This window comes from Triturus cristatus, chromosome 8, assembly GCF_964204655.1.
Source record: "Triturus cristatus chromosome 8, aTriCri1.1, whole genome shotgun sequence".
Classification (NCBI taxonomy): Eukaryota; Metazoa; Chordata; class Amphibia; order Caudata; family Salamandridae; genus Triturus; species Triturus cristatus.
In genome coordinates, this window is record NC_140591.1 from 738,724,016 (window position 1) to 738,748,158 (window position 24,143).

At 41.7% G+C, this 24,143-nt stretch overlaps 16 non-coding genes across 16 annotated transcripts; all 16 read right to left on the reverse strand.

Moving 5' to 3' along the window:
• Positions 1 to 699: 699 nt before the first annotated feature.
• Positions 700 to 772, reverse strand: TRNAV-CAC (transfer RNA valine (anticodon CAC)). Its single transcript has one exon. It is a non-coding gene; the product is annotated as a tRNA-Val (tRNA).
• A 272-nt stretch (positions 773 to 1,044) lies between these two features.
• On the reverse strand, positions 1,045 to 1,116 carry TRNAP-UGG (transfer RNA proline (anticodon UGG)). The gene has a single exon. It is a non-coding gene; the product is annotated as a tRNA-Pro (tRNA).
• Positions 1,117 to 3,086: 1,970 nt separating this feature from the next.
• TRNAV-CAC (transfer RNA valine (anticodon CAC)) lies at positions 3,087 to 3,159 on the reverse strand. Its single transcript has one exon. It is a non-coding gene; the product is annotated as a tRNA-Val (tRNA).
• A 272-nt stretch (positions 3,160 to 3,431) lies between these two features.
• On the reverse strand, positions 3,432 to 3,503 carry TRNAP-UGG (transfer RNA proline (anticodon UGG)). The gene has a single exon. It is a non-coding gene; the product is annotated as a tRNA-Pro (tRNA).
• A 2,325-nt stretch (positions 3,504 to 5,828) lies between these two features.
• Positions 5,829 to 5,900, reverse strand: TRNAP-UGG (transfer RNA proline (anticodon UGG)). Its single transcript has one exon. It is a non-coding gene; the product is annotated as a tRNA-Pro (tRNA).
• Positions 5,901 to 7,870: 1,970 nt separating this feature from the next.
• Positions 7,871 to 7,943, reverse strand: TRNAV-CAC (transfer RNA valine (anticodon CAC)). Its single transcript has one exon. It is a non-coding gene; the product is annotated as a tRNA-Val (tRNA).
• Positions 7,944 to 8,215: 272 nt separating this feature from the next.
• TRNAP-UGG (transfer RNA proline (anticodon UGG)) lies at positions 8,216 to 8,287 on the reverse strand. The gene has a single exon. It is a non-coding gene; the product is annotated as a tRNA-Pro (tRNA).
• Positions 8,288 to 10,596: 2,309 nt separating this feature from the next.
• TRNAP-UGG (transfer RNA proline (anticodon UGG)) lies at positions 10,597 to 10,668 on the reverse strand. The gene has a single exon. It is a non-coding gene; the product is annotated as a tRNA-Pro (tRNA).
• Positions 10,669 to 12,642: 1,974 nt separating this feature from the next.
• On the reverse strand, positions 12,643 to 12,715 carry TRNAV-CAC (transfer RNA valine (anticodon CAC)). Its single transcript has one exon. It is a non-coding gene; the product is annotated as a tRNA-Val (tRNA).
• A 272-nt stretch (positions 12,716 to 12,987) lies between these two features.
• Positions 12,988 to 13,059, reverse strand: TRNAP-UGG (transfer RNA proline (anticodon UGG)). The gene has a single exon. It is a non-coding gene; the product is annotated as a tRNA-Pro (tRNA).
• Positions 13,060 to 15,373: 2,314 nt separating this feature from the next.
• On the reverse strand, positions 15,374 to 15,445 carry TRNAP-UGG (transfer RNA proline (anticodon UGG)). The gene has a single exon. It is a non-coding gene; the product is annotated as a tRNA-Pro (tRNA).
• Positions 15,446 to 17,758: 2,313 nt separating this feature from the next.
• On the reverse strand, positions 17,759 to 17,830 carry TRNAP-UGG (transfer RNA proline (anticodon UGG)). Its single transcript has one exon. It is a non-coding gene; the product is annotated as a tRNA-Pro (tRNA).
• Positions 17,831 to 19,800: 1,970 nt separating this feature from the next.
• On the reverse strand, positions 19,801 to 19,873 carry TRNAV-CAC (transfer RNA valine (anticodon CAC)). The gene has a single exon. It is a non-coding gene; the product is annotated as a tRNA-Val (tRNA).
• A 272-nt stretch (positions 19,874 to 20,145) lies between these two features.
• Positions 20,146 to 20,217, reverse strand: TRNAP-UGG (transfer RNA proline (anticodon UGG)). The gene has a single exon. It is a non-coding gene; the product is annotated as a tRNA-Pro (tRNA).
• A 1,964-nt stretch (positions 20,218 to 22,181) lies between these two features.
• On the reverse strand, positions 22,182 to 22,254 carry TRNAV-CAC (transfer RNA valine (anticodon CAC)). The gene has a single exon. It is a non-coding gene; the product is annotated as a tRNA-Val (tRNA).
• A 272-nt stretch (positions 22,255 to 22,526) lies between these two features.
• On the reverse strand, positions 22,527 to 22,598 carry TRNAP-UGG (transfer RNA proline (anticodon UGG)). Its single transcript has one exon. It is a non-coding gene; the product is annotated as a tRNA-Pro (tRNA).
• Positions 22,599 to 24,143: the final 1,545 nt, after the last annotated feature.

Sequence of the window (24,143 nt, forward strand, 5' to 3'; positions counted from 1 at the left end):
ATAAAAGTCATCGGTTTCTTTGTTACTGTGTACTTTCAAAGCATGGGGCTTTCACACGTCAGGTAAACCTGATTACCACTACACAACAAAAGCAGATGCAGCTTTCTTATCTATGTCGTGATAGAACAGTTGTGAATTGAGTAGAAGAAGGGCCCTGATGTGATACTTATTACATGCAGCCTGTAAGATAGTCAAACATGCAGGCTAGGAAGGAAGATGCAAATATCAATGTATTAGAAAAACACCTAAAGGCGAGTGATATGCTTTCATTCATGCATGGCTAGGAAAAATCGCCATACTGTTGCAAACATTCTTACACCACCAACTGGAAATAAATGATTCTGACATTAAACGTAAAGGTGACAATGCATTTGTATCATCACCTTGAGAAGGATCATCTTGGAATTGAGCCGAGGGCCTCTGCACTCAAAGCCAGAAACACTCCACTAAAATAAGATTCCTGTTGGTGCCAACAATTCTCCATGTTAATGCTTGTTCTAGGTGAGCAGTGAACCGATTGCAGGGCTCTTTTGAAAGCAAGGTCTGAGAACCAACAGATACATCCACACGCCGATTACTTTAGTGTTTTGAGAGAATTCCCTTTCTTGGAACGAGATTGCATGAAATAATCTTCAGGGCTTGGACAATTCCATGGCAAAACGGCACCTATCAACATTGTAGCCAACACAATATAACAACTGTTTCTGCCCGGTTTCGAACCGGGGACCTTTCGCGTGTGAGGCGAACGTGATAACCACTACACTACAGAAACAGATACCTACAGTTGATTTTTCTGTAATGAAACTGCTCCGAACTGGCTATTCCATGGGCCTCTGGCTTTAGATTTCTTTCATGCAACCTGCCCGACATCCCTAGCTGAACGCTCGTACATGCCATGCAAGACCAGATGTTTGGTATTAGCTCAGACTGGGCAGGGCTGAAGCATGAGACTCTAGCAAAGAATTATCCACTACTGCAAAGAAAAAATTGATGTTGGTTTTGAAACGCAATCTTCAAAACAACTTGAAAAGAGTACCAAGAAAAGGGCTCGTCCGGGATTTGAACCCGGGACCTCTCGCACCCAAAGCGAGAATCATACCCCTAGACCAACGAGCCCTCAAAATCCTCTTACCTCTCAAAAGCTAATAACGGCTCTAAGCCCGCAATGAAGATCATGCTGGTATCTTTATGATGCTTGGTCTGTGAATACGCATGAAAGTCAGTCTCAACTTACCCTTTCTCAAACGATAGCACTATCATTTACAAGTGTCTCCTTTTATTCCGTCCCAGCTTTGGACACGTCTTACAGGAAGTCAGCCCTTATTTATATATTTCTGCAGTGGCTGAAGCTTAATGAGAAAGAGTAACAAGTTGTTCATAACAGCATAAGAAACACATTGTGCATTTTATCTCAAATACTCCTTCACTTTGTGCCAAAAGAAATACCAAGGTGAATACCTAGGCCACAGATTCAAGCTAAAGATCTTCCTGCTGAATGCAAGGCGCAATAAAAACTGCATATCGCTGGACTAAAGCATTCCTTGCATAGCCTCTAACATCATAACATAACTGAGCTGCTAGCAGCAAGCTAACCAATACCTTTCTAAAATGAGAATTACATGTGCTTATCTGCTCAATCAGTGCTCGATCAGGCGAGATTTAGAAAAGGTGGAAAGGGTCCAAGTGGATGCCCCTTCCTTTTTAGGGTGGGTCCTGCTGACTATCATAGGATTGCTTGTAAAAGTGGCCAGGGTCAGAGGAAAAGCTGCCAACACTTCTTAGCGTTCTCTATAGATGCAGCCATTTTCTGTGACTGTAATTTCGGCCTTTTCCCAGAAGTCTCTATTCTGCCTATGCAAATTAACAAAAGCAGTGCTTATTCCTCACTTGCTCAAATGTCCTTCCTGTCCAGAAAGCTCTGATTAAGCATGCTTATTTTCTTTTTCTGGGATATTTTAAATTGTTTCGCTGTCCAGTCTGTGGCAGTAGAAAGCTGCTTATGATGCCAGGTTTTGATGAATCCCCAAGGTACAAGTACAGAGGAATATATCAGTCTCTAGGATATGGAACTTTTAGCTAACACATCACAATATGTGATGCTTGCCAAGAAAACACTACATTCTGGAGCGCTGATGATCAGAACATTCTGCTCCTGAAGGATAGAAAAGACAGCTTGATTGAAATAAAGTCTGTTTATATTGACGCTCTCTCTCTCCCTATATATACATACATGCGTACACACACACACACAGGTATGTCATGCATTTCTTCAGATTTGTTTCAACCATTTACCATTTATTGGAGAATCCCTACTTTTCAAGTGACTGCAAATGAAGTCATCTCTGGCACTTTTTGTGCAAAGTAAGAGACACACATGACACCTTTTTATAAAAGTCATCGGTTTCTTTGTTACTGTGTACTTTCAAAGCATGGGGCTTTCACACGTCAGGTAAACCTGATTACCACTACACAACAAAAGCAGATGCAGCTTTCTTATCTATGTCGTGATAGAACAGTTGTGAATTGAGTAGAAGAAGGGCCCTGATGTGATACTTATTACATGCAGCCTGTAAGATAGTCAAACATGCAGGCTAGGAAGGAAGATGCAAATATCAATGTATTAGAAAAACACCTAAAGGCGAGTGATATGCTTTCATTCATGCATGGCTAGGAAAAATCGCCATACTGTTGCAAACATTCTTACACCACCAACTGGAAATAAATGATTCTGACATTAAACGTAAAGGTGACAATGCATTTGTATCATCACCTTGAGAAGGATCATCTTGGAATTGAGCCGAGGGCCTCTGCACTCAAAGCCAGAAACACTCCACTAAAATAAGATTCCTGTTGGTGCCAACAATTCTCCATGTTAATGCTTGTTCTAGGTGAGCAGTGAACCGATTGCAGGGCTCTTTTGAAAGCAAGGTCTGAGAACCAACAGATACATCCACACGCCGATTACTTTAGTGTTTTGAGAGAATTCCCTTTCTTGGAACGAGATTGCATGAAATAATCTTCAGGGCTTGGACAATTCCATGGCAAAACGGCACCTATCAACATTGTAGCCAACACAATATAACAACTGTTTCTGCCCGGTTTCGAACCGGGGACCTTTCGCGTGTGAGGCGAACGTGATAACCACTACACTACAGAAACAGATACCTACAGTTGATTTTTCTGTAATGAAACTGCTCCGAACTGGCTATTCCATGGGCCTCTGGCTTTAGATTTCTTTCATGCAACCTGCCCGACATCCCTAGCTGAACGCTCGTACATGCCATGCAAGACCAGATGTTTGGTATTAGCTCAGACTGGGCAGGGCTGAAGCATGAGACTCTAGCAAAGAATTATCCACTACTGCAAAGAAAAAATTGATGTTGGTTTTGAAACGCAAACTTCAAAACAACTTGAAAAGAGTACCAAGAAAAGGGCTCGTCCGGGATTTGAACCCGGGACCTCTCGCACCCAAAGCGAGAATCATACCCCTAGACCAACGAGCCTTCAAAATCCTCTTACCTCTCAAAAGCTAATACCGGCTCTAAGCCCGCAATGAAGATCATGCTGGTATCTTTATGATGCTTGGTCTGTGAATACGCATGAAAGTCAGTCTCAACTTACCCTTTCTCAAACGATAGCACTATCATTTACAAGTGTCTCCTTTTATTCCGTCCCAGCTTTGGACACGTCTTACAGGAAGTCAGCCCTTATTTATATATTTCTTCAGTGGCTGAAGCTTAATGAGAAAGAGTAACAAGTTGTTCATAACAACATAAGAAACACATTGTGCATTTTCTCTCAAATACTCCTTCACTTTGTGCCAAAAGAAATACCAAGGTGAATACCTAGGCCACAGATTCAAGCTAAAGATCTTCCTGCAGAATGCAAGGCGCAATAAAAACTGCATATCGCTGGACTAAAGCATTCCTTGCATAGCCTCTAACATCATAACATAACTGAGCTGCTAGCAGCAAGCTAACCAATACCTTTCTGAAATGAGAATGACATGTGCTTATCTGCTCAATCAGTGCTCAATCAGGCTCGATCAGGCGAGATTTAGAAAAGGTGGAAAGGGTCCAAGTGGATGCCCCTTCCTTTTTAGGGTGGGTCCTGCTGACTATCATAGGATTGCTTGTAAAAGTGGCCAGGGTCAGAGGAAAAGCTGCCAACACTTCTTAGCGTTCTCTATAGATGCAGCCATTTTCTGTGACTGTAATTTCGGCCTTTTCCCAGAAGTCTCTATTCTGCCTATGCAAATTAACAAAAGCAGTGCTTATTCCTCACTTGCTCAAATGTCCTTCCTGTCCAGAAAGCTCTGATTAAGCATGCTTGTTTTCTTTTTCTGGGATATTTTAAATTGTTTCGCTGTCCAGTCTGTGGCAGTAGAAAGCTGCTTATGATGCCAGGTTTTGATGAATCCCCAAGGTACAAGTACAGAGGAATATATCAGTCTCTAGGATATGGAACTTTTAGCTAAAACATCACAATATGTGATGCTTGCCAAGAAAACACTACATTCTGGAGCGCTGATGATCAGAACATTCTGCTCCTGAAGGATAGAAAAGACAGCTTGATTGAAATAAAGTCTGTTTATATTGACGCTCTCTCTCTCCCTATATATACATACATGCGTACACACACACACACAGGTATGTCATGCATTTCTTCAGATTTGTTTCAACCATTTACCATTTATTGGAGAATCCCTACTTTTCAAGTGACTGCAAATGAAGTCATCTCTGGCACTTTTTGTGCAAAGTAAGAGACACACATGACACCTTTTTATAAAAGTCATCGGTTTCTTTGTTACTGTGTACTTTCAAAGCATGGGGCTTTCACACGTCAGGTAAACCTGATTACCACTACACAACAAAAGCAGATGCAGCTTTCTTATCTATGTCGTGATAGAACAGTTGTGAATTGAGTAGAAGAAGGGCCCTGATGTGATACTTATTACATGCAGCCTGTAAGATAGTCAAACATGCAGGCTAGGAAGGAAGATGCAAATATCAATGTATTAGAAAAACACCTAAAGGCGAGTGATATGCTTTCATTCATGCATGGCTAGGAAAAATCGCCATACTGTTGCAAACATTCTTACACCACCAACTGGAAATAAATGATTCTGACATTAAACGTAAAGGTGACAATGCATTTGTATCATCACCTTGAGAAGGATCATCTTGGAATTGAGCCGAGGGCCTCTGCACTCAAAGCCAGAAACACTCCACTAAAATAAGATTCCTGTTGGTGCCAACAATTCTCCATGTTAATGCTTGTTCTAGGTGAGCAGTGAACCGATTGCAGGGCTCTTTTGAAAGCAAGGTCTGAGAACCAACAGATACATCCACACGCCGATTACTTTAGTGTTTTGAGAGAATTCCCTTTCTTGGAACGAGATTGCATGAAATAATCTTCAGGGCTTGGACAATTCCATGGCAAAACGGCACCTATCAACATTGTAGCCAACACAATATAACAACTGTTTCTGCCCGGTTTCGAACCGGGGACCTTTCGCGTGTGAGGCAAACGTGATAACCACTACACTACAGAAACAGATACCTACAGTTGATTTTTCTGTAATGAAACTGCTCCGAACTGGCTATTCCATGGGCCTCTGGCTTTAGATTTCTTTCATGCAACCTGCCCGACATCCCTAGCTGAACGCTCGTACATGCCATGCAAGACCAGATGTTTGGTATTAGCTCAGACTGGGCAGGGCTGAAGCATGAGACTCTAGCAAAGAATTATCCACTACTGCAAAGAAAAAATTGATGTTGGTTTTGAAACGCAAACTTCAAAACAACTTGAAAAGAGTACCAAGAAAAGGGCTCGTCCGGGATTTGAACCCGGGACCTCTCGCACCCAAAGCGAGAATCATACCCCTAGACCAACGAGCCCTCAAAATCCTCTTACCTCTCAAAAGCTAATAGAGGCTCTAAGCCCGCAATGAAGATCATGCTGGTATCTTTATGATGCTTGGTCTGTGAATACGCATGAAAGTCAGTCTCAACTTACCCTTTCTCAAACGATAGCACTATCATTTACAAGTGTCTCCTTTTATTCCGTCCCAGCTTTGGACACGTCTTACAGGAAGTCAGCCCTTATTTATATATTTCTTCAGTGGCTGAAGCTTAATGAGAAAGAGTAACAAGTTGTTCATAACAACATAAGAAACACATTGTGCATTTTCTCTTAAATACTCCTTCACTTTGTGCCAAAAGAAATACCAAGGTGAATACCTAGGCCACAGATTCAAGCTAAAGATCTTCCTGCTGAATGCAAGGCGCAATAAAAACTGCATATCGCTGGACTAAAGCATTCCTTGCATAGCCTCTAACATCATAACATAACTGAGCTGCTAGCAGCAAGCTAACCAATACCTTTCTGAAATGAGAATGACATGTGCTTATCTGCTCAATCAGTGCTCAATCAGGCGAGATTTAGAAAAGGTGGAAAGGGTCCAAGTGGATGCCCCTTCCTTTTTAGGGTGGGTCCTGCTGACTATCATAGGATTGCTTGTAAAAGTGGCCAGGGTCAGAGGAAAAGCTGCCAACACTTCTTAGCGTTCTCTATAGATGCAGCCATTTTCTGTGACTGTAATTTCGGCCTTTTCCCAGAAGTCTCTATTCTGCCTATGCAAATTAACAAAAGCAGTGCTTATTCCTCACTTGCTCAAATGTCCTTCCTGTCCAGAAAGCTCTGATTAAGCATGCTTATTTTCTTTTTCTGGGATATTTTAAATTGTTTCGCTGTCCAGTCTGTGGCAGTAGAAAGCTGCTTATGATGCTAGGTTTTGATGAATCCCCAAGGTACAAGTACAGAGGAATATATCAGTCTCTAGGATATGGAACTTTTAGCTAACACATCACAATATGTGATGCTTGCCAAGAAAACACTACATTCTGGAGCGCTGATGATCAGAACATTCTGCTCCTGAAGGATAGAAAAGACAGCTTGATTGATATAAAGTCTGTTTATATTGACGCTCTCTCTCTCCCTATATATACATACATGCATACACACACACACACAGGTATGTCATGCATTTCTTCAGATTTGTTTCAACCATTTACCATTTATTGGAGAATCCCTACTTTTCAAGTGACTGCAAATGAAGTCATCTCTGGCACTTTTTGTGCAAAGTAAGAGACACACATGACACCTTTTTATAAAAGTCATCGGTTTCTTTGTTACTGTGTACTTTCAAAGCATGGGGCTTTCACACGTCAGGTAAACCTGATTACCACTACACAACAAAAGCAGATGCAGCTTTCTTATCTATGTCGTGATAGAACAGTTGTGAATTGAGTAGAAGAAGGGCCCTGATGTGATACTTATTACATGCAGCCTGTAAGATAGTCAAACATGCAGGCTAGGAAGGAAGATGCAAATATCAATGTATTAGAAAAACACCTAAAGGCGAGTGATATGCTTTCATTCATGCATGGCTAGGAAAAATCGCCATACTGTTGCAAACATTCTTACACCACCAACTGGAAATAAATGATTCTGACATTAAACGTAAAGGTGACAATGCATTTGTATCATCACCTTGAGAAGGATCATCTTGGAATTGAGCCGAGGGCCTCTGCACTCAAAGCCAGAAACACTCCACTAAAATAAGATTCCTGTTGGTGCCAACAATTCTCCATGTTAATGCTTGTTCTAGGTGAGCAGTGAACCGATTGCAGGGCTCTTTTGAAAGCAAGGTCTGAGAACCAACAGATACATCCACACGCCGATTACTTTAGTGTTTTGAGAGAATTCCCTTTCTTGGAACGAGATTGCATGAAATAATCTTCAGGGCTTGGACAATTCCATGGCAAAACGGCACCTATCAACATTGTAGCCAACACAATATAACAACTGTTTCTGCCCGGTTTCGAACCGGGGACCTTTCGCGTGTGAGGCGAACGTGATAACCACTACACTACAGAAACAGATACCTACAGTTGATTTTTCTGTAATGAAACTGCTCCGAACTGGCTATTCCATGGGCCTCTGGCTTTAGATTTCTTTCATGCAACCTGCCCGACATCCCTAGCTGAACGCTCGTACATGCCATGCAAGACCAGATGTTTGGTATTAGCTCAGACTGGGCAGGGCTGAAGCATGAGACTCTAGCAAAGAATTATCCACTACTGCAAAGAAAAAATTGATGTTGGTTTTGAAACGCAAACTTCAAAACAACTTGAAAAGAGTACCAAGAAAAGGGCTCGTCCGGGATTTGAACCCGGGACCTCTCGCACCCAAAGCGAGAATCATACCCCTAGACCAACGAGCCCTCAAAATCCTCTTACCTCTCAAAAGCTAATACCGGCTCTAAGCCCGCAATGAAGATCATGCTGGTATCTTTATGATGCTTGGTCTGTGAATACGCATGAAAGTCAGTCTCAACTTACCCTTTCTCAAACGATAGCACTATCAAGTGTCTCCTTTTATTCCATCCCAGCTTTGGACACGTCTTACAGGAAGTCAGCCCTTATTTATATATTTCTGCAGTGGCTGAAGCTTAATGAGAAAGAGTAACAAGTTGTTCATAACAACATAAGAAACACATTGTGCATTTTCTCTCAAATACTCCTTCACTTTGTGCCAAAAGAAATACCAAGGTGAATACCTAGGCCACAGATTCAAGCTAAAGATCTTCCTGGTGAAGGCAAGGCGCAATAAAAACTGCATATCGCTGGACTAAAGCATTCCTTGCATAGCCTCTAACATCATAACATAACTGAGCTGCTAGCAGCAAGCTAACCAATACCTTTCTGAAATGAGAATGACATGTGCTTATCTGCTCAATCAGTGCTCAATCAGGCGAGATTTAGAAAAGGTGGAAAGGGTCCAAGTGGATGCCCCTTCCTTTTTAGGGTGGGTCCTGCTGACTATCATAGGATTGCTTGTAAAAGTGGTCAGGGTCAGAGGAAAAGCTGCCAACACTTCTTAGCGTTCTCTATAGATGCAGCCATTTTCTGTGACTGTAATTTCGGCCTTTTCCCAGAAGTCTCTATTCTGCCTATGCAAATTAACAAAAGCAGTGCTTATTCCTCACTTGCTCAAAGGTCCTTCCTGTCCAGAAAGCTCTGATTAAGCATGCTTATTTTCTTTTTCTGGGATATTTTAAATTGTTTCGCTGTCCAGTCTGTGGCAGTAGAAAGCTGCTTATGATGCCAGGTTTTGATGAATCCCCAAGGTACAAGTACAGAGGAATATATCAGTCTCTAGGATATGGAACTTTTAGCTAACACATCACAATATGTGATGCTTGCCAAGAAAACACTACATTCTGGAGCGCTGATGATCAGAACATTCTGCTCCTGAAGGATAGAAAAGACAGCTTGATTGAAATAAAGTCTGTTTATATTGACGCTCTCTCTCTCCCTATATATACATACATGCGTACACACACACACACAGGTATGTCATGCATTTCTTCAGATTTGTTTCAACCATTTACCATTTATTGGAGAATCCCTACTTTTCAAGTGACTGCAAATGAAGTCATCTCTGGCACTTTTTGTGCAAAGTAAGAGACGCACATGACACCTTTTTATAAAAGTCATCGGTTTCTTTGTTACTGTGTACTTTCAAAGCATGGGGCTTTCACACGTCAGGTAAACCTGATTACCACTACACAACAAAAGCAGATGCAGCTTTCTTATCTATGTCGTGATAGAACAGTTGTGAATTGAGTAGAAGAAGGGCCCTGATGTGATACTTATTACATGCAGCCTGTAAGATAGTCAAACATGCAGGCTAGGAAGGAAGATGCAAATATCAATGTATTAGAAAAACACCTAAAGGCGAGTGATATGCTTTCATTCATGCATGGCTAGGAAAAATCGCCATACTGTTGCAAACATTCTTACACCACCAACTGGAAATAAATGATTCTGACATTAAATGTAAAGGTGACAATGCATTTGTATCATCACCTTGAGAAGGATCATCTTGGAATTGAGCCGAGGGCCTCTGCACTCAAAGCCAGAAACACTCCACTAAAATAAGATTCCTGTTGGTGCCAACAATTCTCCATGTTAATGCTTGTTCTAGGTGAGCAGTGAACCGATTGCAGGGCTCTTTTGAAAGCAAGGTCTGAGAACCAACAGATACATCCACACGCCGATTACTTTAGTGTTTTGAGAGAATTCCCTTTCTTGGAACGAGATTGCATGAAATAATCTTCAGGGCTTGGACAATTCCATGGCAAAACGGCACCTATCAACATTGTAGCCAACACAATATAACAACTGTTTCTGCCCGGTTTCGAACCGGGGACCTTTCGCGTGTGAGGCGAACGTGATAACCACTACACTACTGAAACAGATACCTACAGTTGATTTTTCTGTAATGAAACTGCTCCGAACTGGCTATTCCATGGGCCTCTGGCTTTAGATTTCTTTCATGCAACCTGCCCGACATCCCTAGCTGAACGCTCGTACATGCCATGCAAGACCAGATGTTTGGTATTAGCTCAGACTGGGCAGGGCTGAAGCATGAGACTCTAGCAAAGAATTATCCACTACTGCAAAGAAAAAATTGATGTTGGTTTTGAAACGCAATCTTCAAAACAACTTGAAAAGAGTACCAAGAAAAGGGCTCGTCCGGGATTTGAACCCGGGACCTCTCGCACCCAAAGCGAGAATCATACCCCTAGACCAACGAGCCCTCAAAATCCTCTTACCTCTCAAAAGCTAATAACGGCTCTAAGCCCGCAATGAAGATCATGCTGGTATCTTTATGATGCTTGGTCTGTGAATACGCATGAAAGTCAGTCTCAACTTACCCTTTCTCAAACGATAGCACTATCATTTACAAGTGTCTCCTTTTATTCCGTCCCAGCTTTGGACACGTCTTACAGGAAGTCAGCCCTTATTTATATATTTCTGCAGTGGCTGAAGCTTAATGAGAAAGAGTAACAAGTTGTTCATAACAGCATAAGAAACACATTGTGCATTTTATCTCAAATACTCCTTCACTTTGTGCCAAAAGAAATACCAAGGTGAATACCTAGGCCACAGATTCAAGCTAAAGATCTTCCTGCTGAATGCAAGGCGCAATAAAAACTGCATATCGCTGGACTAAAGCATTCCTTGCATAGCCTCTAACATCATAACATAACTGAGCTGCTAGCAGCAAGCTAACCAATACCTTTCTGAAATGAGAATTACATGTGCTTATCTGCTCAATCAGTGCTCGATCAGGCGAGATTTAGAAAAGGTGGAAAGGGTCCAAGTGGATGCCCCTTCCTTTTTAGGGTGGGTCCTGCTGACTATCATAGGATTGCTTGTAAAAGTGGCCAGGGTCAGAGGAAAAGCTGCCAACACTTCTTAGCGTTCTCTATAGATGCAGCCATTTTCTGTGACTGTAATTTCGGCCTTTTCCCAGAAGTCTCTATTCTGCCTATGCAAATTAACAAAAGCAGTGCTTATTCCTCACTTGCTCAAATGTCCTTCCTGTCCAGAAAGCTCTGATTAAGCATGCTTATTTTCTTTTTCTGGGATATTTTAAATTGTTTCGCTGTCCAGTCTGTGGCAGTAGAAAGCTGCTTATGATGCCAGGTTTTGATGAATCCCCAAGGTACAAGTACAGAGGAATATATCAGTCTCTAGGATATGGAACTTTTAGCTAACACATCACAATATGTGATGCTTGCCAAGAAAACACTACATTCTGGAGCGCTGATGATCAGAACATTCTGCTCCTGAAGGATAGAAAAGACAGCTTGATTGAAATAAAGTCTGTTTATATTGACGCTCTCTCTCTCCCTATATATACATACATGCGTACACACACACACACACACAGGTATGTCATGCATTTCTTCAGATTTGTTTCAACCATTTACCATTTATTGGAGAATCCCTACTTTTCAAGTGATTGCAAATGAAGTCATCTCTGGCACTTTTTGTGCAAAGTAAGAGACACACATGACACCTTTTTATAAAAGTCATCGGTTTCTTTGTTACTGTGTACTTTCAAAGCATGGGGCTTTCACACGTCAGGTAAACCTGATTACCACTACACAACAAAAGCAGATGCAGCTTTCTTATCTATGTCGTGATAGAACAGTTGTGAATTGAGTAGAAGAAGGGCCCTGATGTGATACTTATTACATGCAGCCTGTAAGATAGTCAAACATGCAGGCTAAGAAGGAAGATGCAAATATCAATGTATTAGAAAAACACCTAAAGGCGAGTGATATGCTTTCATTCATGCATGGCTAGGAAAAATCGCCATACTGTTGCAAACATTCTTACACCACCAACTGGAAATAAATGATTCTGACATTAAACGTAAAGGTGACAATTCATTTGTATCATCACCTTGAGAAGGATCATCTTGGAATTGAGCCGAGGGCCTCTGCACTCAAAGCCAGAAACACTCCACTAAAATAAGATTCCTGTTGGTGCCAACAATTCTCCATGTTAATGCTTGTTCTAGGTGAGCAGTGAACCGATTGCATGGCTCTTTTGAAAGCAAGGTCTGAGAACCAACAGATACATCCACACGCCGATTACTTTAGTGTTTTGTGAGAATTCCCTTTCTTGGAACGAGATTGCATGAAATAATCTTCAGGGCTTGGACAATTCCATGGCAAAACGGCACCTATCAACATTGTAGCCAACACAATATAACAACTGTTTCTGCCCGGTTTCGAACCGGGGACCTTTCGCGTGTGAGGCGAACGTGATAACCACTACACTACAGAAACAGATACCTACAGTTGATTTTTCTGTAATGAAACTGCTCCGAACTGGCTATTCCATGGGCCTCTGGCTTTAGATTTCTTTCATGCAACCTGCCCGACATCCCTAGCTGAACGCTCGTACATGCCATGCAAGACCAGATGTTTGGTATTAGCTCAGACTGGGCAGGGCTGAAGCATGAGACTCTAGCAAAGAATTATCCACTACTGCAAAGAAAAAATTGATGTTGGTTTTGAAACGCAAACTTCAAAACAACTTGAAAAGAGTACCAAGAAAAGGGCTCGTCCGGGATTTGAACCCGGGACCTCTCGCACCCAAAGCGAGAATCATACCCCTAGACCAACGAGCCCTCAAAATCCTCTTACCTCTCAAAAGCTAATACCGGCTCTAAGCCCGCAATGAAGATCATGCTGGTATCTTTATGATGCTTGGTCTGTGAATACGCATGAAAGTCAGTCTCAACTTACCCTTTCTCAAACGATAGCACTATCATTTACAAGTGTCTCCTTTTATTCCGTCCCAGCTTTGGACACGTCTTACAGGAAGTCAGCCCTTATTTATATATTTCTTCAGTGGCTGAAGCCTAATGAGAAAGAGTAACAAGTTGTTCATAACAACATAAGAAACACATTGTGCATTTTCTCTCAAATACTCCTTCACTTTGTGCCAAAAGAAATACCAAGGTGAATACCTAGGCCACAGATTCAAGCTAAAGATCTTCCTGCTGAATGCAAGGCGCAATAAAAACTGCATATCGCTGGACTAAAGCATTCCTTGCATAGCCTCTAACATCATAACATAACTGAGCTGCTAGCAGCAAGCTAACCAATACCTTTCTGAAATGAGAATGACATGTGCTTATCTGCTCAATCAGGCTCGATCAGGCGAGATTTAGAAAAGGTGGAAAGGGTCCAAGTGGATGCCCCTTCCTTTTTAGGGTGGGTCCTGCTGACTATCATAGGATTGCTTGTAAAAGTGGCCAGGGTCAGAGGAAAAGCTGCCAACACTTCTTAGCGTTCTCTATAGATGCAGCCATTTTCTGTGACTGTAATTTCGGCCTTTTCCCAGAAGTCTCTATTCTGCCTATGCAAATTAACAAAAGCAGTGCTTATTCCTCACTTGCTCAAATGTCCTTCCTGTCCAGAAAGCTCTGATTAAGCATGCTTGTTTTCTTTTTCTGGGATATTTTAAATTGTTTCGCTGTCCAGTCTGTGGCAGTAGAAAGCTGCTTATGATGCCAGGTTTTGATGAATCCCCAAGGTACAAGTACAGAGGAATATATCAGTCTCTAGGATATGGAACTTTTAGCTAAAACATCACAATATGTGATGCTTGCCAAGAAAACACTACATTCTGGAGCGCTGATGATCAGAACATTCTGCTCCTGAAGGATAGAAAAGACAGCTTGATTGAAATAAAGTCTGTTTATATTGACGCTCTCTCTCTCCCTATATATACATACATGCATACACACACACACACAGGTATGTCATGCATTTCTTCAGATTTGTTTCAACCATTTACCATTTATTGGAGAATCCCTACTTTTCAAGTGACTGCAAATGAAGTCATCTCTGGCACTTTTTGTGCAAAGTAAGAGACACACATGACACCTTTTTATAAAAGTCATCGGTTTCTTTGTTACTGTGTACTTTCAAAGCATGGGGCTTTCACACGTCAGGTAAACCTGATTACCACTACACAACAAAAGCAGATGCAGCTTTCTTATCTATGTCGTGATAGAACAGTTGTGAATTGAGTAGAAGAAGGGCCCTGATGTGATACTTATTACATGCAGCCTGTAAGATAGTCAAACATGCAGGCTAGGAAGGAAGATGCAAATATCAATGTATTAAAAAAACACCTAAAGGCGAGTGATATGCTTTCATTCATGCATGGCTAGGAAAAATCGCCATACTGTTGCAAACATTCTTACACCACCAACTGGAAATAAATGATTCTGACATTAAACGTAAAGGTGACAATGCATTTGTATCATCACCTTGAGAAGGATCATCTTGGAATTGAGCCGAGGGCCTCTGCACTCAAAGCCAGAAACACTCCACTAAAATAAGATTCCTGTTGGTGCCAACAATTCTCCATGTTAATGCTTGTTCTAGGTGAGCAGTGAACCGATTGCAGGGCTCTTTTGAAAGCAAGGTCTGAGAACCAACAGATACATCCACACGCCGATTACTTTAGTGTTTTGAGAGAATTCCCTTTCTTGGAACGAGATTGCATGAAATAATCTTCAGGGCTTGGACAATTCCATGGCAAAACGGCACCTATCAACATTGTAGCCAACACAATATAACAACTGTTTCTGCCCGGTTTCGAACCGGGGACCTTTCGCGTGTGAGGCAAACGTGATAACCACTACACTACAGAAACAGATACCTACAGTTGATTTTTCTGTAATGAAACTGCTCCGAACTGGCTATTCCATGGGCCTCTGGCTTTAGATTTCTTTCATGCAACCTGCCCGACATCCCTAGCTGAACGCTCGTACATGCCATGCAAGACCAGATGTTTGGTATTAGCTCAGACTGGGCAGGGCTGAAGCATGAGACTCTAGCAAAGAATTATCCACTACTGCAAAGAAAAAATTGATGTTGGTTTTGAAACGCAAACTTCAAAACAACTTGAAAAGAGTACCAAGAAAAGGGCTCGTCCGGGATTTGAACCCGGGACCTCTCGCACCCAAAGCGAGAATCATACCCCTAGACCAACGAGCCCTCAAAATCCTCTTACCTCTCAAAAGCTAATACCGGCTCTAAGCCCGCAATGAAGATCATGCTGGTATCTTTATGATGCTTGGTCTGTGAATACGCATGAAAGTCAGTCTCAACTTACCCTTTCTCAAACGATAGCACTATCATTTACAAGTGTCTCCTTTTATTCCGTCCCAGCTTTGGACACGTCTTACAGGAAGTCAGCCCTTATTTATATATTTCTTCAGTGGCTGAAGCCTAATGAGAAAGAGTAACAAGTTGTTCATAACAACATAAGAAACACATTGTGCATTTTCTCTTAAATACTCCTTCACTTTGTGCCAAAAGAAATACCAAGGTGAATACCTAGGCCACAGATTCAAGCTAAAGATCTTCCTGCTGAATGCAAGGCGCAATAAAAACTGCATATCGCTGGACTAAAGCATTCCTTGCATAGCCTCTAACATCATAACATAACTGAGCTGCTAGCAGCAAGCTAACCAATACCTTTCTGAAATGAGAATGACATGTGCTTATCTGCTCAATCAGTGCTCAATCAGGCGAGATTTAGAAAAGGTGGAAAGGGTCCAAGTGGATGCCCCTTCCTTTTTAGGGTGGGTCCTGCTGACTATCATAGGATTGCTTGTAAAAGTGGCCAGGGTCAGAGGAAAAGCTGCCAACACTTCTTAGCGTTCTCTATAGATGCAGCCATTTTCTGTGACTGTAATTTCGGCCTTTTCCCAGAAGTCTCTATTCTGCCTATGCAAATTAACAAAAGCAGTGCTTATTCCTCACTTGCTCAAAGGTCCTTCCTGTCCAGAAAGCTCTGATTAAGCATGCTTATTTTCTTTTTCTGGGATATTTTAAATTGTTTCGCTGTCCAGTCTGTGGCAGTAGAAAGCTGCTTATGATACCAGGTTTTGATGAATCCCCAAGGTACAAGTACAGAGGAATATATCAGTCTCTAGGATATGGAACTTTTAGCTAACATCACAATATGTGATGCTTGCCAAGAAAACACTACATTCTGGAGCGCTGATGATCAGAACATTCTGCTCCTGAAGGATAGAAAAGACAGCTTGATTGAAATAAAGTCTGTTTATATTGACGCTCTCTCTCTCCCTATATATACATACATGCGTACACACACACACACAGGTATGTCATGCATTTCTTCAGATTTGTTTCAACCATTTACCATTTATTGGAGAATCCCTACTTTTCAAGTGACTGCAAATGAAGTCATCTCTGGCACTTTTTGTGCAAAGTAAGAGACGCACATGACACCTTTTTATAAAAGTCATCGGTTTCTTTGTTACTGTGTACTTTCAAAGCATGGGGCTTTCACACGTCAGGTAAACCTGATTACCACTACACAACAAAAGCAGATGCAGCTTTCTTATCTATGTCGTGATAGAACAGTTGTGAATTGAGTAGAAGAAGGGCCCTGATGTGATACTTATTACATGCAGCCTGTAAGATAGTCAAACATGCAGGCTAGGAAGGAAGATGCAAATATCAATGTATTAGAAAAACACCTAAAGGCGAGTGATATGCTTTCATTCATGCATGGCTAGGAAAAATCGCCATACTGTTGCAAACATTCTTACACCACCAACTGGAAATAAATGATTCTGACATTAAACGTAAAGGTGACAATGCATTTGTATCATCACCTTGAGAAGGATCATCTTGGAATTGAGCCGAGGGCCTCTGCACTCAAAGCCAGAAACACTCCACTAAAATAAGATTCCTGTTGGTGCCAACAATTCTCCATGTTAATGCTTGTTCTAGGTGAGCAGTGAACCGATTGCAGGGCTCTTTTGAAAGCAAGGTCTGAGAACCAACAGATACATCCACACGCCGATTACTTTAGTGTTTTGAGAGAATTCCCTTTCTTGGAACGAGATTGCATGAAATAATCTTCAGGGCTTGGACAATTCCAAGGCAAAACGGCACCTATCAACATTGTAGCCAACACAATATAACAACTGTTTCTGCCCGGTTTCGAACCGGGGACCTTTCGCGTGTGAGGCAAACGTGATAACCACTACACTACAGAAACAGATACCTACAGTTGATTTTTCTGTAATGAAACTGCTCCGAACTGGCTATTCCATGGGCCTCTGGCTTTAGATTTCTTTCATGCAACCTGCCCGACATCCCTAGCTGAACGCTCGTACATGCCATGCAAGACCAGATGTTTGGTATTAGCTCAGACTGGGCAGGGCTGAAGCATGAGACTCTAGCAAAGAATTATCCACTACTGCAAAGAAAAAATTGATGTTGGTTTTGAAACGCAAACTTCAAAACAACTTGAAAAGAGTACCAAGAAAAGGGCTCGTCCGGGATTTGAACCCGGGACCTCTCGCACCCAAAGCGAGAATCATACCCCTAGACCAACGAGCCCTCAAAATCCTCTTACCTCTCAAAAGCTAATACCGGCTCTAAGCCCGCAATGAAGATCATGCTGGTATCTTTATGATGCTTGGTCTGTGAATACGCATGAAAGTCAGTCTCAACTTACCCTTTCTCAAACGATAGCACTATCATTTACAAGTGTCTCCTTTTATTCCGTCCCAGCTTTGGACACGTCTTACAGGAAGTCAGCCCTTATTTATATATTTCTTCAGTGGCTGAAGCTTAATGAGAAAGAGTAACAAGTTGTTCATAACAACATAAGAAACACATTGTGCATTTTCTCTTAAATACTCCTTCACTTTGTGCCAAAAGAAATACCAAGGTGAATACCTAGGCCACAGATTCAAGCTAAAGATCTTCCTGCTGAATGCAAGGCGCAATAAAAACTGCATATCGCTGGACTAAAGCATTCCTTGCATAGCCTCTAACATCATAACATAACTGAGCTGCTAGCAGCAAGCTAACCAATACCTTTCTGAAATGAGAATGACATGTGCTTATCTGCTCAATCAGTGCTCAATCAGGCGAGATTTAGAAAAGGTGGAAAGGGTCCAAGTGGATGCCCCTTCCTTTTTAGGGTGGGTCCTGCTGACTATCATAGGATTGCTTGTAAAAGTGGCCAGGGTCAGAGGAAAAGCTGCCAACACTTCTTAGCGTTCTCTATAGATGCAGCCATTTTCTGTGACTGTAATTTCGGCCTTTTCCCAGAAGTCTCTATTCTGCCTATGCAAATTAACAAAAGCAGTGCTTATTCCTCACTTGCTCAAATGTCCTTCCTGTCCAGAAAGCTCTGATTAAGCATGCTTATTTTCTTTTTCTGGGATATTTTAAATTGTTTCGCTGTCCAGTCTGTGGCAGTAGAAAGCTGCTTATGATGCTAGGTTTTGATGAATCCCCAAGGTACAAGTACAGAGGAATATATCAGTCTCTAGGATATGGAACTTTTAGCTAACACATCACAATATGTGATGCTTGCCAAGAAAACACTACATTCTGGAGCGCTGATGATCAGAACATTCTGCTCCTGAAGGATAGAAAAGACAGCTTGATTGATATAAAGTCTGTTTATATTGACGCTCTCTCTCTCCCTATATATACATACATGCATACACACACACACACAGGTATGTCATGCATTTCTTCAGATTTGTTTCAACCATTTACCATTTATTGGAGAATCCCTACTTTTCAAGTGACTGCAAATGAAGTCATCTCTGGCACTTTTTGTGCAAAGTAAGAGACACACATGACACCTTTTTATAAAAGTCATCGGTTTCTTTGTTACTGTGTACTTTCAAAGCATGGGGCTTTCACACGTCAGGTAAACCTGATTACCACTACACAACAAAAGCAGATGCAGCTTTCTTATCTATGTCGTGATAGAACAGTTGTGAATTGAGTAGAAGAAGGGCCCTGGTGTGATACTTATTACATGCAGCCTGTAAGATAGTCAAACATGCAGGCTAGGAAGGAAGATGCAAATATCAATGTATTAGAAAAACACCTAAAGGCGAGTGATATGCTTTCATTCATGCATGGCTAGGAAAAATCGCCATACTGTTGCAAACATTCTTACACCACCAACTGGAAATAAATGATTCTGACATTAAACGTAAAGGTGACAATGCATTTGTATCATCACCTTGAGAAGGATCATCTTGGAATTGAGCCGAGGGCCTCTGCACTCAAAGCCAGAAACACTCCACTAAAATAAGATTCCTGTTGGTGCCAACAATTCTCCATGTTAATGCTTGTTCTAGGTGAGCAGTGAACCGATTGCAGGGCTCTTTTGAAAGCAAGGTCTGAGAACCAACAGATACATCCACACGCCGATTACTTTAGTGTTTTGAGAGAATTCCCTTTCTTGGAACGAGATTGCATGAAATAATCTTCAGGGCTTGGACAATTCCATGGCAAAACGGCACCTATCAACATTGTAGCCAACACAATATAACAACTGTTTCTGCCCGGTTTCGAACCGGGGACCTTTCGCGTGTGAGGCGAACGTGATAACCACTACACTACAGAAACAGATACCTACAGTTGATTTTTCTGTAATGAAACTGCTCCGAACTGGCTATTCCATGGGCCTCTGGCTTTAGATTTCTTTCATGCAACCTGCCCGACATCCCTAGCTGAACGCTCGTACATGCCATGCAAGACCAGATGTTTGGTATTAGCTCAGACTGGGCAGGGCTGAAGCATGAGACTCTAGCAAAGAATTATCCACTACTGCAAAGAAAAAATTGATGTTGGTTTTGAAACGCAAACTTCAAAACAACTTGAAAAGAGTACCAAGAAAAGGGCTCGTCCGGGATTTGAACCCGGGACCTCTCGCACCCAAAGCGAGAATCATACCCCTAGACCAACGAGCCCTCAAAATCCTCTTACCTCTCAAAAGCTAATACCGGCTCTAAGCCCGCAATGAAGATCATGCTGGTATCTTTATGATGCTTGGTCTGTGAATACGCATGAAAGTCAGTCTCAACTTACCCTTTCTCAAACGATAGCACTATCAAGTGTCTCCTTTTATTCCGTCCCAGCTTTGGACACGTCTTACAGGAAGTCAGCCCTTATTTATATATTTCTGCAGTGGCTGAAGCTTAATGAGAAAGAGTAACAAGTTGTTCATAACAACATAAGAAACACATTGTGCATTTTCTCTCAAATACTCCTTCACTTTGTGCCAAAAGAAATACCAAGGTGAATACCTAGGCCACAGATTCAAGCTAAAGATCTTCCTGGTGAAGGCAAGGCGCAATAAAAACTGCATATCGCTGGACTAAAGCATTCCTTGCATAGCCTCTAACATCATAACATAACTGAGCTGCTAGCAGCAAGCTAACCAATACCTTTCTGAAATGAGAATGACATGTGCTTATCTGCTCAATCAGTGCTCAATCAGGCGAGATTTAGAAAAGGTGGAAAGGGTCCAAGTGGATGCCCCTTCCTTTTTAGGGTGGGTCCTGCTGACTATCATAGGATTGCTTGTAAAAGTGGTCAGGGTCAGAGGAAAAGCTGCCAACACTTCTTAGCGTTCTCTATAGATGCAGCCATTTTCTGTGACTGTAATTTCGGCCTTTTCCCAGAAGTCTCTATTCTGCCTATGCAAATTAACAAAAGCAGTGCTTATTCCTCACTTGCTCAAAGGTCCTTCCTGTCCAGAAAGCTCTGATTAAGCATGCTTATTTTCTTTTTCTGGGATATTTTAAATTGTTTCGCTGTCCAGTCTGTGGCAGTAGAAAGCTGCTTATGATGCCAGGTTTTGATGAATCCCCAAGGTACAAGTACAGAGGAATATATCAGTCTCTAGGATATGGAACTTTTAGCTAACACATCACAATATGTGATGCTTGCCAAGAAAACACTACATTCTGGAGCGCTGATGATCAGAACATTCTGCTCCTGAAGGATAGAAAAGACAGCTTGATTGAAATAAAGTCTGTTTATATTGACGCTCTCTCTCTCCCTATATATACATACATGCGTACACACACACACACAGGTATGTCATGCATTTCTTCAGATTTGTTTCAACCATTTACCATTTATTGGAGAATCCCTACTTTTCAAGTGACTGCAAATGAAGTCATCTCTGGCACTTTTTGTGCAAAGTAAGAGACGCACATGACACCTTTTTATAAAAGTCATCGGTTTCTTTGTTACTGTGTACTTTCAAAGCATGGGGCTTTCACACGTCAGGTAAACCTGATTACCACTACACAACAAAAGCAGATGCAGCTTTCTTATCTATGTCGTGATAGAACAGTTGTGAATTGAGTAGAAGAAGGGCCCTGATGTGATACTTATTACATGCAGCCTGTAAGATAGTCAAACATGCAGGCTAGGAAGGAAGATGCAAATATCAATGTATTAGAAAAACACCTAAAGGCGAGTGATATGCTTTCATTCATGCATGGCTAGGAAAAATCGCCATACTGTTGCAAACATTCTTACACCACCAACTGGAAATAAATGATTCTGACATTAAACGTAAAGGTGACAATGCATTTGTATCATCACCTTGAGAAGGATCATCTTGGAATTGAGCCGAGGGCCTCTGCACTCAAAGCCAGAAACACTCCACTAAAATAAGATTCCTGTTGGTGCCAACAATTCTCCATGTTAATGCTTGTTCTAGGTGAGCAGTGAACCGATTGCAGGGCTCTTTTGAAAGCAAGGTCTGAGAACCAACAGATACATCCACACGCCGATTACTTTAGTGTTTTGAGAGAATTCCCTTTCTTGGAACGAGATTGCATGAAATAATCTTCAGGGCTTGGACAATTCCATGGCAAAACGGCACCTATCAACATTGTAGCCAACACAATATAACAACTGTTTCTGCCCGGTTTCGAACCGGGGACCTTTCGCGTGTGAGGCGAACGTGATAACCACTACACTACAGAAACAGATACCTACAGTTGATTTTTCTGTAATGAAACTGCTCCGAACTGGCTATTCCATGGGCCTCTGGCTTTAGATTTCTTTCATGCAACCTGCCCGACATCCCTAGCTGAACGCTCGTACATGCCATGCAAGACCAGATGTTTGGTATTAGCTCAGACTGGGCAGGGCTGAAGCATGAGACTCTAGCAAAGAATTATCCACTACTGCAAAGAAAAAATTGATGTTGGTTTTGAAACGCAATCTTCAAAACAACTTGAAAAGAGTACCAAGAAAAGGGCTCGTCCGGGATTTGAACCCGGGACCTCTCGCACCCAAAGCGAGAATCATACCCCTAGACCAACGAGCCCTCAAAATCCTCTTACCTCTCAAAAGCTAATAACGGCTCTAAGCCCGCAATGAAGATCATGCTGGTATCTTTATGATGCTTGGTCTGTGAATACGCATGAAAGTCAGTCTCAACTTACCCTTTCTCAAACGATAGCACTATCATTTACAAGTGTCTCCTTTTATTCCGTCCCAGCTTTGGACACGTCTTACAGGAAGTCAGCCCTTATTTATATATTTCTGCAGTGGCTGAAGCTTAATGAGAAAGAGTAACAAGTTGTTCATAACAGCATAAGAAACACATTGTGCATTTTATCTCAAATACTCCTTCACTTTGTGCCAAAAGAAATACCAAGGTGAATACCTAGGCCACAGATTCAAGCTAAAGATCTTCCTGCTGAATGCAAGGCGCAATAAAAACTGCATATCGCTGGACTAAAGCATTCCTTGCATAGCCTCTAACATCATAACATAACTGAGCTGCTAGCAGCAAGCTAACCAATACCTTTCTGAAATGAGAATTACATGTGCTTATCTGCTCAATCAGTGCTCGATCAGGCGAGATTTAGAAAAGGTGGAAAGGGTCCAAGTGGATGCCCCTTCCTTTTTAGGGTGGGTCCTGCTGACTATCATAGGATTGCTTGTAAAAGTGGCCAGGGTCAGAGGAAAAGCTGCCAACACTTCTTAGCGTTCTCTATAGATGCAGCCATTTTCTGTGACTGTAATTTCGGCCTTTTCCCAGAAGTCTCTATTCTGCCTATGCAAATTAACAAAAGCAGTGCTTATTCCTCACTTGCTCAAATGTCCTTCCTGTCCAGAAAGCTCTGATTAAGCATGCTTATTTTCTTTTTCTGGGATATTTTAAATTGTTTCGCTGTCCAGTCTGTGGCAGTAGAAAGCTGCTTATGATGCCAGGTTTTGATGAATCCCCAAGGTACAAGTACAGAGGAATATATCAGTCTCTAGGATATGGAACTTTTAGCTAACACATCACAATATGTGATGCTTGCCAAGAAAACACTACATTCTGGAGCGCTGATGATCAGAACATTCTGCTCCTGAAGGATAGAAAAGACAGCTTGATTGAAATAAAGTCTGTTTATATTGACGCTCTCTCTCTCCCTATATATACATACATGCGTACACACACACACACACACAGGTATGTCATGCATTTCTTCAGATTTGTTTCAACCATTTACCATTTATTGGAGAATCCCTACTTTTCAAGTGATTGCAAATGAAGTCATCTCTGGCACTTTTTGTGCAAAGTAAGAGACACACATGACACCTTTTTATAAAAGTCATCGGTTTCTTTGTTACTGTGTACTTTCAAAGCATGGGGCTTTCACACGTCAGGTAAACCTGATTACCACTACACAACAAAAGCAGATGCAGCTTTCTTATCTATGTCGTGATAGAACAGTTGTGAATTGAGTAGAAGAAGGGCCCTGATGTGATACTTATTACATGCAGCCTGTAAGATAGTCAAACATGCAGGCTAAGAAGGAAGATGCAAATATCAATGTATTAGAAAAACACCTAAAGGCGAGTGGTATGCTTTCAT